This window comes from Loxodonta africana, chromosome 10 (genome assembly GCF_030014295.1).
Source record: "Loxodonta africana isolate mLoxAfr1 chromosome 10, mLoxAfr1.hap2, whole genome shotgun sequence".
Classification (NCBI taxonomy): domain Eukaryota; kingdom Metazoa; phylum Chordata; class Mammalia; order Proboscidea; family Elephantidae; genus Loxodonta; species Loxodonta africana.
The window spans coordinates 20,488,093-20,504,410 of NC_087351.1; the positions used below are offsets into that span (position 1 = coordinate 20,488,093).

Genomic DNA, 16,318 nt, shown 5'->3' on the forward strand with positions numbered 1-16,318 from the left:
CCTTTTGCCTTTTCTTACTCTTTAAGAGACATCGTCTTCTAAAGCAACTGTATCTTATGGGATTTCAACCCATGTCTCATAAGTCTTCCTAGTTTTTAATGTTTAATTAATAGCCATAATTTGTTCAACCTCTATATACATGACTCAGAAAAAGAAATGGCTCTTTTTAAGTAATGTAGCTCTCTACAAAAGTCACAAAACTGACAGGAACCTTGAGTTCATATCCTAGTGTTGCCACTATCTGCATAGCCTCAGGCAGGTTATTTACACCCTAAGCCTTGGTTCTATATTTGTAAAATAAGGAGCCCTTGGTCTTCGTATTTGTAAAATGAGGAGATTAGAATGTTTCCTGCTCTGATATTCTATGATTCTCTTTATCCAAGAAACTTACTGTTGTGAAAGAATAAAAATGGAATTCACAAGAGGAAATATTTGGCAAACATTCATTCTAAACTGTTTTTGTTAAGTTTCTTCAAAGGAGGTTTTGAAAAAAATTATCAACAAAGAAAAGAGAACTTTGGGCATCAGGTAAAAGAGCAGTGGACAAATTAGATAGTAGATAAGAACTACTTTAGGTGAAAGGAAAGACAACACACAATACAGGCAAGGTCACCACAACTGGACTAAACGAAGAGCAAAGAAGTTTCCTGAATAAACGCAATGCTTTGAAGGCTGGTGTAGCAGGGGTGGGAAGTTTGAGGACCATGGCTTCAGGGGACATCTAAGTCAATTGGCATTATAAAATCTATTAAGAAAACATTCTGCATCCCACTTTGGAGAGTGGGGTCTAGGGTCTTAAACGCTGGCAAGCAGCCATCTAAGATGCATCAATTGGTCTCAACCTGCCTGGACCAAAGAAGGATGAAGAACACCAAGGACACAAGGTAATTACAAGCCCAAGAGACAGAAAGGGCCACGTAAACCAGAGACTACATCATCCTGAGACGAGAAGAACCAGATGGTGCCTGGCTATGACTGATGACTGCCCTGACAGAGAACACAACAGAGAACCCCCGAGGGAGCAGGAGAGCAGTGGGATGCAGACCCCAAATTCTCGTAAAAAGACCAGACTTAATGGTCTGACTGAGGCTAGAAGGACCCCGGTGGTCATGGTCCCAGACCTTCTCTTGGCTCAGGACAGGAACCATTCCCAAAGCTGACTCTTCAGACAGGGATTGGACTGGACAATGGGATGGAGAAGGATGCTGGTGAGGAGTGAGCTTCTTAGATCCGGTGGACACTTAAGACTATGTTGGCATCTCCCGTCTGGAGGGGAGATGAGAGGGTTAGAAGGAGGTTAGAAGCTGGCGGAATGGACAGGAAAAGAGAGTGGAGAGAGGGAGTGGGCTGCCTTACTAGGGGAAGAGCAATTGGGAGTATGTAGCAAGGTATATATAAGTTTTTGTGTGAGAGACTGACTTGATTTGTAAACTTTCACTTAAAGCACAATAAAGATTAAAAAAAGAAAAAAAAAAAGAGCAGTAGATAAGGAGTGGGGACTTGGTTCTAGTCACAGTTGTACTATTAACAATTGAGTAACTAAGAACTAGTTATGGAATTGAAAGTTCTGAGGCCACAATCGGACTCAAAATTGAAAAAGTTTTGATGATCTCTTAGTACCTTTCATTTCAAAAATTCTATGACTCTATAAAATGGTCCAAAACCAAGAAGGAGGACAACTGGAAATATTCTAACAGTTATTAGCAATGAACTCTGCTCTTTTGCTCCTGGTTAGGTAAATGCTGTCCCAGATGATCTCCTCAGAAGTAAAACATACTTTTGGGGACCCTGAAAAAATGCTTTGACTAAGGGCAAATTTCTGAATCTACACTGTGTAAGTTCTGATGATGAGCTCAAACTTAGTTGCGTTGAATCAAAAGCTCTATGGAATACCCAAGGGGAGCTATTCAGTTAAAAGTTGGGCATATTGGTTTGAGCTTAATAGAGGCATTGTGACTTAGCAGTCATTATCATATAAGTCATAATCGAAGTGACGTCAATGAATGAGATTACCCGGAAAATAGTTATTTAAAAAAAAAAAAAATGGCTGGGGAGTGTGAGGGGAACCAACATATGGTTGTGAAGCTTTTACTTTTTCAAGGACATTAAAAGTGTATAAAAGTAGCCACCTACTTTTACTTTCGTTTCCTTAAACAGAAGAAATGATATTTCGATGCAAAAAATATGAATGACATAACCTTAAAATGAATGATTATCATTCAAATTAACCAATTAAAGTTTATAAAAGACTTATTACATTGTCTTTCATCATAAAGTGACTTTATCATGGAATGACACCATTCTGAAGACCAGCATTTGGGAAGCACTGGTACCCACGAGAAGACCAAGGACAACATTCACCCAGGGAATACTCCCTATAAGTGCTCATCAGAAAAAAGAAGCCTACAAAGGAGATGAGAGTAGTAGGCTAGAGAAGCCAGGGAAAAAAAGCAAGAGAATTGTGGTATCTTAAAAGCAAGGGAAAGAAAATATTTCAAGAAAAAAAACATACCCAATAGTTTAGATGTCACTGAAGACCCAATATGTTTCTTAACAGAGTTTACTGATGTTCTGAAAAAGAATTGTTTCAAGGTGAAATGACATGACATGAGGACTTGACCTCAGGGCTGACTCAGGGCAATACAACAACTTTTGTTATGACTCCTAAATTCAAATTGGTAAGCATTTGTTGAGCACTTAGTGTGCCCAAATCAATTTAATAGATTGCTCTGAAAGGTTAAAGGATTAATAACACACTCTCTGCCCTCAAAAAGCTAACCTCAGAAAAGACATAAGAAATGAACATTAAAAAAACCTATAGAATACAATGTTGTAAGCCATATGAGCCATAAAAGAGTTACCAAGCACTGTGAGGATATAAAAGAGGATGAGAACAATCAGAAAACTAAAGAAAGTGATGGTATGTGTGCTGGGCTTTAAAGGATGGCTATGATTTGAAATGCAGAGATAGATACAAGAAAAAGTATAGCAGTAGAAGCAGAGAGAAAGGCAGAAAAGGCAGGAAAGTGCAAGTCATGTTCAGAGAGCAGACAACAGCCTTCCTCGGCTGTCATAAGATAGGTGCAGGCTAGGAGGGAAATAAAAAATCATGCTGCATATAGTTTGGAAAATCAGGTACCATTCTCTCTTCCAGAGAGTGGCATTTCTTCTTGGCAGTCAGCTGTGACAGCGTAGTCTTTGCAGCAGAAATCTGAATCCTTGAAATGATTCCCACAGAAAATGTCTAAATTGTAAGTTCTTTCTACACCTTTCCTCCCCATATCCATTTTTTTTTTTTTTTTAACATTTAGTAGATTTAGGACAAACAAGATCAATTAATATCAATTAATTATGAAAAGTTCTTGATACAGAGAAGAAACAAGAGTTCTGCCTTCCCACACAGGTCCTTTATGGCTGTAAAATGTCTATACATTGGCATGCAGTGTCAGCCTCCCTGCTTTAGAGCAGCTTTGGTAGTTACAAAATCCTAAACAGCAGCCAGTTAACTGGATGTTTTTTTTTCCTTCTACGATTTCATAATATAAGTAGGCCAAGAGATTTTAAACATACTCCACATAGCTAGGTCACAGCAGAGGACACAGACACCTTAGGTCTCTAAAATGTTGTGGAAGGAAGATAAAATTTAAGAACTGCAAGCTTATGAGATGGCACAAGGCTAAGAGAGAGAAATTTAACTCCTAGTTAGGAAACATTTCAGCAGCATACATGGCACACAGAAAGCTGAAGGATGCTGAGGAAGGCCTCTAACCTTAAGCTGCTCTTTCTTCCATAGAGCCCTGGGACAAGTTTCTGGTATCTGACTCTGCATCTTTTCTCGGAGTGATGTTGCCATCACAGTCATGCTGAGGACGGATATGTAGGACCAGCTGCTCACCATGACCTTCATCATGATCACAGTCATCAACACCACATAGTCATGAAGAATCTACATAAGTATAGGCCAATTCGCACTTTATATTTACATAAACAGCATTATGTCTCTGTGGCAGACAAACCCTAAGGTAGACCCCCATGATCCCTACCTCCTGGTGTGCACATCTTTGTGTACTCCCCTCCCCTCAAGTGTAGGCAGGACCCGTGACTTGCTTCTAAATAATGAAAAATGCCAAAGATAACAGAATGTATGTGATTACATATGTGTGATTACATATTATTGAAGGGCCCATCTCTTTCTCTCCATTGTTGACTTTGAATAAAAAAAAAAAAAGCTGCCATGAATCCTACAGCTTCTAAGAAGCAGATCCTTCCCCATTCAAGTCTTGGTGAGAACACAGCCCTAGCCAATACCTTGGTTATAGCCCCTTGAGACTTTAAGCAGAGGACCCAGCCGAGTCGTGCCTAGACTCCTGTCCCACAGAAACTGGGAGATAATAAATGTGTGTTGTTTTAAGCCACTAAGTTTGTGGTAATTTTTTATGCAGCAATAGAAAAAATAATATAACCTCCAAAAAACACACTCTTTAAAATAAATAATTAAATACACCATATACAAACAACAAGAATATGAATTAAATATAGCTATGGGCTCTTTTACTCTTTCTGCAGCAAAAAGAAATAGCATGACACTAGTTAGGAATGTTGAGCATATAAATATCTACAACGCCTCAATGTCGTTGTTGTCGTCAGGTGCCATCGAGTCAGTTACAACTCATAGCAACCCCATGTACAACAGAACAAAACACCACTCAGTCCTGCACCATCCTCACAATCCTTGTTACGTTTGAGCCCACTGTTGCAGCCACTGTGCCAATCCATCTCATTGAGGGTCTTCCTCTTTTTTGCTGACCCTCTATTTTACCAAGTATGATGTCCTTTTCCAGAGACAGGTCCCCCTGATAACGTGTCCAAAGTACGTGAGATGAAGTCTAACCACCACAGTATGACAAACTGACTGACACGTGGTGGTAAAGTCTCAATATTAGGGAGCCAAACAAGAGGATTAAGATTATCATGACGTCTGAGCAGGCAATTTAAGGAGTGTCAGGAGAGCTCCTATGCCCCCAATTCTCCTCAATCCAACACCAGAAATATGAAAATGTACCTGAGCCCTTCACCATTTTAGCCAAAGCTGTTGAGCCCTGTGTTTATGTAAATACTCATCAGAAGATACTTTAAACTCTTATCTATTATTTTCACATACTGAGAATGAAGTTCTGTATCAGAAATGGAGAAAAGCATGAGAATGCTGCTGATCAGGCCAGCTCTATTCCTGTAAGTCTCTGCCCTTAATCTGGCAGAGTTCTCTAAGATCCACATGAAAGCAATACTCCAAGATTGCTCTAGGTTTTCAGAATTGGATATTGAACCAATCATTTAAACAGCTAGTTCATTTCTCCATCCTCTCTACTTCCCTCATTGTGTTTCACTGGTTGTGTCTTTGCCTTATCCTTCCAGTTAACTCATTGTCTGGCTACTTTCCAACTTCCCAATTTCCAATCATGGTTCCATGACTGTTTTTATCTTACTTACCATTTATTCTGAGGCTCCTAGGACATTTTTCTACATAACATCCTCCGTGACTTCCTCCGGTTTCAGTGAAGCACTGTTTCAGCCAGCATCTCACCTGGGCAAAGTTCATTCCCTGCAAATAAGATCCAGATACAGGCACCTGAGGAAAGAGGAATGAGAAGAGCATGAAAAACAACCTTTACATAATCCTGCACGGTTGTTCTTTAGTGTTTATACAAGCAGATATTTAGACTCACTTGAACTTGAACTGTCTGATTCTCCACCTCTTCACTATCCAGGACTCAGCAGTGGTATCTGTGGGAAATAATGAGAATATAAAATTATCACTTTCTCCTGATTCATTTCAACATTCATTAAATAACTTATATGCAAGGCACTGTGCAAAGTACTGTTAACCAAAAAAAAAAAAAAAAAAGAACAACATTGCTGTTGAGTCATTTCTGACTTGCAGAGACGCTATAGAACAGAGTTTTCAAGTCTGTAATCTTGTACTCTTTACGGAAGCAGACTGCCAAATCTTTCTCCCACAGAGCGGCTGGTGGGTTTGATCTACCAACCTTTCAGTTAGCAGCCAAGCACTTAACTGCTGTGCCACCAGGGCTCCTAAAGTACTGTTAGTGGTCTTGAAATGAATAAATCAGGTCCCCTCTGCTGTGTTGAAAAATGGGAGTAAATAACTCAAATAAGTATAGTATGAGACAGAAAAATAGTGCTATGATAGACACAAAGCGACAGAAGGAAAAGGTTGTATCAGGTTGGAGTAATCAGTAAACTTTTGGAGAGGAAGGAGTGAAAGCAATTGACCGGTGATGTTACTAGAAGAATGAAGACAGTGACTCAGTCTAATCTTATAAATATGATAACTGAACTTCTGCTTAAGTACACTGATAATGTAGAATGTCTCTGGTTTAGGACTGCTTACAGTAAACAAGTCTACAATCTAGGGATGTATGTGGCATGGCTCTCTGAGAATGTGATATAACTATATGACTGTCTGGGGCATAAAGTGGAGATGTTCTAACTTAAATGCTTCCCACTCCGTGAGGTGGCCTGCAGTCCTCAGTACAGACCTGCCTATTATCCTGGGCTGTGTGCAAAAACAAGGTTGTGGAAAATCTTGTGGGATGTCCCAGCTTTCTCTCTACCTTGCTTGTACCTTATCAGAGCTTGTATCCTTGAAATTAGCAGTGAAGCTTGATCCTGGGTAAGATATCTGATTCCTTCGGGTCTGATTTGACAATCTGATCCTTGGTGTTACCTCAGTCTTTATGGAGGAGGTGGAATTTGGAATGAACTTTGAGAGGTGTGTGGGATTTTAAAAGGTAAAGGTGAGGCAACTAACATTCCAAGCAGAGGGGAAAAAAAATCAGGGAGGGACAGAGATAAGAAAGTAAACAAACATAGGATATGTTCTGGGTATAAAACATAAATTCTAGTTTGGCTAGAGTATAAGAGATACCTAAGGGAATACTTAAAATTATAAAGCTATAAATTATAATGAAAATTGGGAGCTTCGAGTTTCAAGCTGATTCCTTACACTTAATTTGGCTGGAAATCAGAAACCATTGAAGGCTTTTGTTGAAGAGAATTACAGCATCACACCTGTGCTTCAGGTAGATTTCTCTAGCAGCTGTGTGCAGGTGGCCCTGGATCAGGGAGAACTTATTCAGATTAAAGCAACAAATGGTTAGCTCAGTGACTCATAAAATGAGGTCCATGAACTCAGGTGAATGTACTGGCACGATCTGAAGTTTTCCTTGAGGTCACTGTTGTTGTTTGTTTTTTACCATTAAAAAATATTGTATGTGCTTTTTGATAACAATTTTTAAGTGCATATTCAGGATCAACTAGATGACCACATTATAATTTAATTTTGCCATAAATCTCAGTGCTCATGCCTTCCTTCTGTTTATCATCTTGTTGGCGCTAATTACAATTAAATATTCATGAACTAATAAGGAAAAAATAAAAGACTTCAAATGTAAAATTGTATGCATGCCAAGTGAAAGGAAAACATTTTTGTATTCATTTGAATTAAAAAAAAAAAAGAGGAGAAAGTTGTGAGAGAATTACATCATCACAAAGTACCTGGTAGTACTTATTGAACCCCAAAAAACTGGAATGCGTATTTTCCTTTTCCCTTCAGACTACTCTCTCTACCCTTTTTTACTGTTTCTTGCTCAGGACCTGCACCAAGGGGATTCCTGACCCACTAGCTTCCATTTGGGTTAAGCCAATGGGAGTCAGTAGTAGGAGGCTGAAGTGGTAGAAAAATGAGATCAGAGATCAGAAGAATGAGGTCAGATCACTTTCTTGTCTTCCTCCCTGCTGGATTCCTACAAGTTGATTGTGTGCCTGTAACAAATGAACCTGCCTTGACTGGACAGTAACTAACATCAGCAACAACAACAAAGACCACACTCCTCTAAGTTGTCCCCCTCCTGAAACTGCAGCCACGCTCTCCAGGTACTGGTAACGACTCCTTCCTTTAACTCTAAAGTCTCAGAGGTGATAATAACTCTTCACTGTTTCTTTCCCAAATTACTTTTGATTTCTTTTAAGCCCATCTACATCCGGTAGCTCTTCTAAGCCCATCTACTAAAGAGAGTTTAATGTTCTCTTCATATACTCCTTCTGAAGCGCCATCCATTTTCTGCCATGATCATTCTGCTAATGACGCGCCTCAGTGGTCATTATTTTGTTCATATTGTGAGCATCAATTTGGTTTCTGCAAAGCAACGTCATCTGCCCCATTAAAGTAAATGTGTTACTCTGCATCTTATCGGCTTTATAGTTTCACTTGTATTTAATTTATTAGTTTATTTTGTTTTTATAGTTGAGTATGTATACTCTAAACATAAGAAAGTTATGCCTAGTTTTATGTTTGTATATATTTAGGTAAATTAATTGTAATAATTAATAAATCAACTTTAAAATTGTTTTTTCTTTCAAATGAAGGTCGTATATCACTCAAGTTTGAGAATCACTAGCCTAGCTTATTGCTTCCAACACAGCTTCCAAATATCTCTAAGAAGTGTCATAAAAGTTGTCAGAGTGTGAAATAGGCAATTGATACTGAATGCATACAGAAAGCCCAGAACTTCATAAAGCCTATTTATCTCTAGAAGCTATGGCCGGGAACAATGCACATTCTCCCATCCACACAGGGATCTGAGATCTACATTAACCATTGTGGCTTTCATGAATGCCAGTCTTCAAACTCCGTACCAGACAATTGCATTCAGAACATCTTCTAGTCAAGCTAGTGGAGTGAATTCATGACTTGACACACCCCTTACTCCAAACACATAGCAAGTATGAAAATAAAAAAATAAAAGACATAGCAAGAAAAGTATATATATATGTATAGCTGCATACTTGCAGCTATGTTAGGGGAACTTTTGCTGATTGATGCCTTGGACTAAAGAAAAGTCTCATGCCTAGAGAATTAGGAGTACAGAAGTCAGCCTTATAAGAAGGACTAATAAAACCTGTCTGTTGACTTCGTGATTGAGGCTTCATTATCCCAAATATCATTATAGGGAAGAGACTTCATCATTTTATAACCTTGTCCTGGAATAGAAGCTGGCACAGGAGTTGTGGTATATCATCAGTTAGAGTAGGCTAAACTATGTTATAGTAACAAATGAATCCAAAATATCAGCAAGTTTATACAACAAAGATTATTCCATGAACACATGACAGTGCAATGCAGGTCAGGTGATTTTCCTTGGCAGCTGTCCTCTGAAAGTTACCTGGGAAGTTGGGATGATTTCATCTAGCAGCTTTGCCAATTCAGCATTCTTTACAATCATTAACGATATGGAAATCACAGCTATCTCACACATGCCCTTAATTGTTTTGGACTACAAGTGATATATATTATTTTCACTGCCAGCCCGTTTGCAAACTACACACATAACCCCATAATAAACAAAAGGAATGCTGGGAAGTATGAGAGCACATGAATATTTGCTGAGTAGGACCCAGTGGATGACCCTCAAACTTTCTAGACAAGAAGGAGGTAATCCCAGAGAGAGCAAATAACTTCCTACTGAAAACAAGCTTGCAAACCACTGTTTCAAAACATATGAAGAAACTTAATCCTAAGAAAGAAACCGATAAAAACAACAAACAGAATATGAATTCTTTTCATATGAAATTAATTTTATAGAAAATATTGATTGACAAAGGCTTTAAAGTTAAGTGTATTTCATATGCACAGTAAGATAAATTAATTAATAATGTCTATTCTGGGTTTTGTTTTATTTACAAATTATTAAAAAGGGAAAAAATTATTTCAAAAAATGGGGACTGAGAGCTGAAGGGTACAGGGTCTTATTTTGAGATAATAAAAATGTTCTAAAATTGATTGTGCTGATGTTTACACAATTCTGTGAATATACTCAAAGCCGTTGAATGGTATAATTTAAATGAGTGAATTGTTCAGTACATGAATTACATCTCAATAAAGCTGTTATAAAAAGAAAAGGAAAAAAAAACTATCAGAAATAGTCACTGAAGTTAAAAATGCAGTGAGTGAATTAAACTAAATTAAAAAAAAATTTTTTTTTTAAATCAAGTTGAGGAAGGAATTCCTGAAGGCATGCTCAGAAAAGACCTGAGAAGACCCTAAGCTTTCACCTCTAAGTAATCTGTAAGTTCAGTGTAATCAGGAAATGAAGGCTAAAAAATAGTTATAAATAATCTAAGTATTGAAGGAGTATTCTGGAAAGTTCTTCACCATCATCTTTGTTGTCTCCTTCACCATTTTCTCCTCCTCCTTCTTCCCCTCTCTGATTCATTCTCTCCCTCTCACTCTCTCATGCTGTTACTCTGACTCCAGCTCTCCCTCTCTCTTGGTGTTGGTGTTCAAGGATATCTGTCAAAAAACTAGCTGAACACAAGCTAAAGGAACAGGGACTTCAGAGGTCATACATGAAAAAATACAGACTTTACAAAAATTTGTTTAGAAAATCGCTAAACCAACAACAACAAAAAACAGCTACAGCCTACAACAAGCAACAAAAACAAACCCAAAGGAGAAGGAAGAATCTAATTTCCAGAGTTACCACATTACAATACAGCATGCTTGGAGATAATGCGGATTCGGTTTCAGGCCACCACAATAAAGCAAATATTGCAATAAAGGGAGTCACACGAATTTTGGGGTTTCAAAGTGCATATAATAGTTATGTTTACACTATATTTTAATCTATTAAGTATGCAATAGCTTTATGTCTAAAAAAAAATGTACATGCCTTAATTAAAAAATACTTCAATGGTGAGAAATGCTAACCATCATCTGAGCCTTCAGCAAGTTGTCTCTTTTTACTGATGAAGGGTCGTGCCTTGATATTTATGGCTGCTGACTGATCAGGGTGGTGGTTGCTGAAGATTGGGGAGGCTGTGGCATTTCTTTAAATAAGATAACAATGAAGTTTGCCATGTTGCCTGATTCTTCCTTTCACAAAAGATTTCTCTGTAGCATGTGATGCTATTTGATAGCATTTTACCCACTGTCGAACTTCTTTCAAACTTGGAATCGATCCTTTGAAACCTTGCTGCTGCTTTATCAACTAAGTTTATGTAATGTTCTAAAAGCTTTCTTGCATTTCAACAGTGTTCACAGCATCTTCACCACAAATACATTCCATCTCAAGAAACCATTTTCTTTGCTCATCCATAAGAAGTAGCCCCTCATTTGTTAAAGCTTTATCATGAGATCGCAGCAAGTCAGTCATGTCTTCAGGCTTCACTTCTAGTTCTCTTGCTATTTCCACCACATCTACAGTTACTTTCTCCACTGAAGTCTTGAACCCCTCAAAGTCATTCATGAGGTTCATAATCAACTTCTTCCAGACTCCTGTTAAGGTTGATCTTTTGAATCATGAATGTTCTTAATGGCATCCAGAATGGTGAATTCTTTCCAGAAGGTTTTCAATTTACTTTGCCCAGATCCATCAGAGAAATCATTGTCTATGGCAGCTATAGCCTTATGAAATTTATTTCTTAAATAATAAGACTTGAAAGTCAAAATTACTCCTCAATCCATGGAGTGCAGAATGGATGTTGTGTTAACAGGCATGAAAACAACATTAGTCTCCTTGCACATCTCCATAAGAGCTCTTGGATAACCAGGTGCATTTTCAATGAGCAGTAACATTTTGAACGGAATCTTTATTTCTGAGCAGTAGGTCTCAAAAGTGGGCTTAAAGTATTCAGCAAACCATGTAAACAGATGTGCTGTCATCCAGGCTTTGCTGTTCCTTTTATAGAGCACAGGCAGAGTAGGTTTAGCATAATTCTTAAGGGCCCTAGGATTTTCAGAAAGGTAAATGAGCATTGGCTTCAACTTAAATTCACCAACTACATTAAAAAAAAAAAAGTGTCAGCCTGTCCCTTTTAAGCTTTGAAACCAGGCATTGATTTCTCTCTAAGCTTGAAAGCCCTAGATGGCACCTTCTTCCAATGTAAGGCTCTTCCATCTACGTTGAAAGTCTGCTGTTCAGCGTAGCCGCCTTCATCAGTTTTCTTAGCTACATCTTCTGCATCACCTGCTGCATCTTCTACATCACCACTTCCTGCTTCGCCTTGCACTTTTATGCTATGGAGGCATCTTCTTTCCTTAAACCTCAGAAACCAACCTCTGATAGCTTCAATCCTTTCTTCTGCAGCTTCCTCACTTCTCTCAGTCTTCAGAGAATTAAAGAGAGTTAGAGCCTTGCTATGGATTAGGTTTTGGCTTAAGGTAATGTTATGGCTGGTTTGATTTTCTATACAGACCACTAAAACTTTCTCCATATCAGCAATAAGGCCACTTCTCTTTCTTATCATTTGTGTGTTCACTGGAGTAGCACTTTTAATTTCCTTCAAGAACTTTTCCTTTGCATCCATAATTTGGCTAGCCATTTGGTTCAAGAAGCCTAGATTTTGGCCTGTCTCAGCTTTTGACATGCCTTCCTCGCTAAGCTTAATCATTTCTAGCTTTTGATTTAAAGTGAGAGATATGAGACTCTTCCTTTCACTTGGACACTTTGAGGCCATTGTAGGGTTATTAACTAGCCTAATTTTAATACTGTCAAGTCTCAGGGAATAGGGAAGCTCAGGAGAGGTAGAGAGACTGGGGAACAGCTGGTTGGTGGACAGTCAGAACGCACACAATATTTATTGATTAAGTTCACCATCTTATTTGGGCACAGTTCATTGTGCCCCCAAACAATTACAGTAGTAACATCAGAGACCACTGATCACAGATCACCATAATAGACATAAGAGTAATGAAAAAGTTTGAAATATTGTGAGAATTACCAAAACGTGACACAGAGACACGAAGTGAGGACATGCTGTTGGAAAAATGGCACCAACAGTCTTGCTCGATGGAGGGTTGCCACAAACCTTCAATTTGTTTAAAAAAAAAAAAAAACTGTATCTGTGAAGCGCAGTAAAGCAAAGTGCAATAAAACAATGGTTACCTGCATTCAGAATTTTCAGATTTCAACAACAGATACAAACCATTCAAAGAAACAAAAAGAATGACTTATTCACAGAAGAAATTAACAGAAACTCTACCTAAGGAAACACAGATCTTGAACTCAAAAATCAAAAACCAAACCTGTTAATGTTAAGTCGATTCCTACTCAAGCAACCCTGTAGGACAGAACAAAACTGCCCCCATGGGGTTTCCAAGGCTATAAATCTTTACAGAAGCAGATTGCCACATCTTTCTCCCATGGAGTGGCTTCTAGGTTCAAACCACTCACCTTTCGGTTAGCAGTTGAGTGCTTAACCACTGTGCCACCAGGGTTCCTGATATTCTTAGTAGAGTTTAAATCAACTCTTGTTAGTATGCTCAAAGAGCTAAACTGTGGGCAAAGAGCTAAAGAAAACTCCAAGACTGATACATGAACATAAAGAGGATGTCCGTATAGAGATAGAAATTATAAAAAGGAACCAAATAGAAATTCTGAAGCTGAAAAATATAATAACTGAAATTATAAACTCACTAGAAGGTTTCAGTTGCAGATTTAGGAGGCTGAACTTGAGGGTAGGACAATTAAAATTATCCAGTCTAAGAAGTAGAAATAAAAAAGCATGAAGAAAAATGAACAGAGCATAAGAGACCTGTGGGATACCACAAAGTGTACCTATATATGCATAATAGGAATTTCAGAAGGAGAGGAGAGAAAGGGCAAAAAGAATATTTGAGAAAATAATGCCCCCAAACTTCCTAAATTTGATAAAAGACACAAATCTACATATTCAAGAGGCTCAATGAACTCCAGCAAAGATAACACGAGGAGATTCACACCGTGATACATTAAAATCAAACTGTAGAAATCCAAAGACAAAGAAAACCATGAAAGCAGCAAGAAGTGGCTCATCATGTATAAAGGATTCAGATTAACAGTAGATTTCTAATTAGAAATCATGGCGGACATAAGAGAGTGGGATGACATTTTTTAAATGCTGGAAGAAAAAAGAAAAAACCATTAACCAAGATTTCTACAAGCAACAAAACTATCCTTCAAAAAGATGAAGGAGAAATAAAGACATTCCCAGATAAATAAAAGCTGGGGGATTTGTTGCTGGTGGATTTGTGGTACAGGAGATCTAAAGGAAGTAGGGAAGTTCTTCAGGCTGAAAGAAAAGGACAGTAAACAATAACTCAAAGCCATATAAAGAAATAAAGAACTTTCATAAAGATAACTACATAACTAAATATAAAAGTCAGTATTATTGTATTTTTGGTTGGTAACTTCTCTTTTTATTCCCTACATGATTTAAAAGAAAAACGGATAAAGCAAAAATTATTAATTGATATTTATGGGCACACAATGTAAGCAATATGTGGGCAAATATATAAAGATGTAATTTGTGACAATAACATAAAAGAGGGGGGCGAAAGAGAGTAGGAGCAGAGTTAGTTTATGTGACTGGGGCTAGGTTGGTAACAATTAAAACTAGATTGTTTTAAATTTAGGATGTAAATTCTACTCCTTGAGGTAACAACTAAGAAAATATCTTTAAAAGTATGCATGAAAGGAAACGAGGAAATGAAATAGCGCACTAGGAAAAATCAATTAAACACAAAAAAAGGCAGAAACAGAGGATATGAGAAACAAAATGGTATAAAATATAAAAACAAACAGCAAAATAGCAGAAGTAAGCCCTTCCTTACCATTAATTATATTAAATATAAATGGATTATGCTGCAAACAAAAGGCAGTTTGACAGAAAGTATTAAAAACACATGTTCCAAATATATACTATCCACAAGAAACTCATGTTAGATCCAAAAGACACAAATAGCTTGAAAATAATATATAAAAATATATATACAGCATGCAAATAGTAACCAAAAGAGAACTGAGGTGGCTATGGTAATATTAGACAAAATAGACTTTGACCAGTAGGATAAGGAGCCACTACTTGTCTGTCAGTTCGTCACACTGTGGCGGCTTCCATGTTGCCGTGCTGCTGGAAGCTATCTCACTGGTATTTCAAAGACCAGCGGTGTCACCCACGGTGGATGGGTTTAAGCGGAGCTTCCAGGCTAAGACAGACTAAGAAGAAGGACCTGAAAATCTTGGCAAATGAAAACAGTATGAATAGCAATGGAACATTGTCTGATATAGTACCAGAAAATGAGCCTCTCAAGTTGGAACATACTTAAAATACCCCTGGGGAAGAGCTGCCTCCTCAAAGTAGAGTTGACCTTAATGATGTGGATGGAGTAAAGCTTGCGGGAGCTTCATTTGCTGATATGGTACAACTCAAAATGAGAAGAAACAGCTGCAAATATTCATTAATAATCAGAATCTGAAATGTATGAAGTATGAATCTGGGGAAATTAGAAATTGTCAGGAATGAAATAGAACAGTTGAAGATCAATATCCTAGGCATTAGTGAGCTGAAATGAACTGATATTGGCCATTTTGAACTGGGCAATCATATGATCTAATATTCTGGAAATGATCTACTGAAGAGGAACAACTTCACATTCATTGTCAAAAAAAAAAAAAAAATTCAAGATCTATCCTGAAGTACAACACTGTCAGTAATAGGATAAAGGGAGAAGAGTTAATATGATTATTATGCAAATTTAGGAAACAACTACTAATGCCAAAGATGAAGAAATTGAAGATATTTATCAACTTCTGCAGCCTGAAATTGAAAAAAAAAATGCAATAAAAATGCATTGATATTTACCGATGATTGGAATGTGAAAGTGGGAAACAAAGAAGGGGTATCAGTCTTCGGAAAATATGGCCTTGATGACAGAAATGACACCAGAGATCTCATGATAAAATTTTATAAGACCAATGAACCATATGTTGGAAACACCTTTTCTCAACAACGTGAATGGCAACTACATTTGGACCACGTCAGACGGAATACACCGAAATCAAACCCACTACGTCTGTAGAAAGAAACGATGGAGCAGCTCAATATCATTAGTCAGAACCAGGCCAGGCGCTGACTGCAGAACAGACCACCAACTGCTCATTTACAAGTTCAAGATGAAGCTGAAGAAAATTAAAACAAGTCCACGAGAGCCCAAATATTACCTTGAGTGTATCCCATCTGAATTTAGAGACCGTCTCAAGTATAGATTTGATGCACTGAACACTAATAACCAAAGGCCAGATGAATTATGGGGTGACACCAAGGACATGATACATGCAGAAAAAAAAAGATCATTAAAAAGACAAGGAAAAAAAGACCAAAATGGATGTCAAGAGACTCTGGAAGTTGCTCTTGAATGTAGAATAGCTAAAGCAAAAGGAAGAAGTGATGATTTCAGAAGACAAAGTAAAGTATTATA

The 16,318-nt window shown here is 37.7% G+C and overlaps 1 long non-coding RNA gene across 1 annotated transcript in view; it reads right to left on the reverse strand.

Annotated features, from left to right (window-relative positions):
* Positions 1–16,318, reverse strand: part of LOC111753001 (uncharacterized) — a 117,717-nt gene that overhangs the window by 44,483 nt on the left and 56,916 nt on the right. The window contains exons 3-4 of the long non-coding RNA XR_002787858.2: positions 5,727–5,784; positions 5,491–5,629 (exon numbers count right to left, since the gene is read on the reverse strand). This is a non-coding gene — a long non-coding RNA (uncharacterized LOC111753001). The remainder of the gene's footprint in view (positions 1–5,490; positions 5,630–5,726; positions 5,785–16,318) is intronic.